This window comes from Hylobates moloch, unplaced genomic scaffold (genome assembly GCF_009828535.3).
Source record: "Hylobates moloch isolate HMO894 unplaced genomic scaffold, HMol_V3 SCAFFOLD_1, whole genome shotgun sequence".
Classification (NCBI taxonomy): domain Eukaryota; kingdom Metazoa; phylum Chordata; class Mammalia; order Primates; family Hylobatidae; genus Hylobates; species Hylobates moloch.
Window position 1 is genome coordinate 162,646,342 of NW_026652276.1, and position 2,570 is coordinate 162,648,911.

The window sequence follows — 2,570 nt, forward strand, 5'->3', positions numbered from 1 at the left end:
TTTTTCCAACAAGCTGAGTCCAAAGACATCTGTTACTTTACCTTACTTTCTATTATGCAGATTCTTTCATATTCCCTTTTTCCTACCAAATTTATTTAAGATTTAGGAGCACATATTTTAAAACCACTATTATATTTTAGTTAATTTTATCTTTACCTTTTAGAAGTTTCCACTTTGTGTATTTCAACGCCATGTGATTTTTAAAGTAAATATTCGTAAGTTATTTTCATTGCAGATTATATACTCCTTGTCCCATTTAATTTTTTCCTTTGAATATTGATATTAATTTTATAATACCATGTTTCTTTTTTTAATCTTAATTGTTTTTGACCCGCCGGGTTTTTACATTGTTTTAATTTGTTTGATTTCCCTTGTCTTAGATAAATCTCCATGTATAACATGTTTCAGCGATTTCACTTTTTATAGGCAAGTTTATCCTACTTACATTTATTGTTATAGTACATGTGTTTGGCTTTGCATCTGCTATCTTTACTTATATTTCCAGTTTTACTATTCCTTCTCTTTTGATATGTAGTCTCTGATTTCTTCACATTTTTACCCTCTTCCCTTCTCTTCCTTTCCCAGTTAGAAGATAAAAGCACCTGCTTTTTATTCTCCTCGAAATTTTCTATATATCTTTCAAATAAATTTATAAGTCTTTATAAGTCTGTGTTTCCTCATCTGTCAACTTTTGAAGTAAAGTTATATTTTCTGTCAGTCCTCAAGACAAATAATAAATAGATACTTTTTTTTTAAGACAGAGTGTCCCTCTGTCACCCAGGCTGGAGTGCAGTGGCACAATCTCGGCTCACTGCAACCTCTGCCTCCCGGGTTCCAGCGATTCTCCTGCCTCAGCCTCCTGAGTAGCTGGGACTACAGGCACGCGCCACCACACCCAGCTAATTTTTGTATTTTTTGGTAGAGAAGGGGTTTCACCATATTGGCCAGGCTGGTCTCGAACTCCTGACCTCATGATCTGCCTGCCTCGGCCTCCCAAAGTGCTGGGTTTACAGGCGTGATCCATAAATACTTTTATATTATTACCCCTGCCTTTTACCTTCATTGTATTGGCATTTTAAAAATTTTTTGACCTAGTCCATTATCCTCAAACTGTTCTTATTTTTACATTATGTAGTGGTTTTTTCAAGAGCTATAGCAATTACATTTTGTTCTGTAACTCTTGTTAGCATAGTGATTTAGACTCAATCGAGTGGTCATCAAGAGTCTTTTTATATTATGCCTTTTCCAATTGTGAGTTTTAAATTTTGTTTTATTTTTCAATTGGCCTTTTTTCCCCCTTGATATATGAATGACCTAGGGATACCACATTTTGGATAAGTTCTTTTTCTCCACAACACTTAGTGGACAGTTCTTCAGTTAGCATAATTAATTGCTAATTAATTAATTCTGCTCTCCAGCTGCCACCTCCTCTGCCTGGAAGGTGTCCTTGCTTTTCTATCACAAGGCTTGTGGAATTGCTTTTTATCTTTTAGTTTCCGTAACTTCTTGAACTTTATGTTTCCTTACCGATTTTTTTAATAAGGAACTCTCTCTCTTGGGTTGTATCCATTTCTTGTCATTATGAACAGTGTTTTTATATACATTTTTATACATTCTTCCTGATATATTTATATAAAATTTTCTCTAAGGATGTATTTTTTGGAGTAGGATTCCTGAGTTGCCTGGTATGCACGTGTTCCACTTCACTAGGTAATGCAAAATTATTTTCCAAAGTGTTTAGCCAATTTCCATATAATACCAGCTGCATGAAAGGATTCCTATTGATGGGTCCAGATTCAGGGCAGGAGCAAGTATTATTCAAGCAGAGAATCAATACAGGTACTTGTGCTCATAAAATCACTGGAATAACTACGGAAACAAAAGTTAAGCCTGCCACTGGAATAGTGAATTCAAGAGCACAGTACCATAGCTGAAATGCAAGGGACAGGAAGCTGCTGTTGCTGCATATTGCAACCCTGAGTCTGGCTGCCACATCTGTCTTTAAATGCTCACACTTCTATGGCCTGGCTTGCAAGCAATAACAGCAGAAGGAAGATGGCCTCTGCTTCATTTTACCTTCCAAAACTTGTTCAATACACCTATTAAACAACTGTACTTTTCCTTCTTGTTATTTTTTCCTCTGCAGAAGAGGTTTTGCTCTTCCTTTCTTTTCCATGTATATATATATTTCCCAATTCTTGGTTTTAATTAGGATTATTTCTGGCCCATCTCCCTGCCCTACCATGGAGGCCCAATGTTTAGTCCACCACTTTCTACCCTCCACAATGTACAAAATATCTAGGCTAGAAAATTTTTTAATCAAAACAACCAATTAACGGTTTATAAAGTTAATTTAGTACAGCTTGACCAGCATTAAAAATGAAATAAAGGCTGGCATGGTGACTCACCCCTGTAATCCCAGCACTTTGGGAGCTGAGGCGGGAGGATTGCCTGAGCTCAGGAGCTCATGACCAGCCTGGGCAACATGGTGAAACCCCGTCTCTACTAAAATACAAAAAATTAACCAGGTGTGGAGGCGTGCACCTGTAATCTCAGCTACTTGGCAGGCT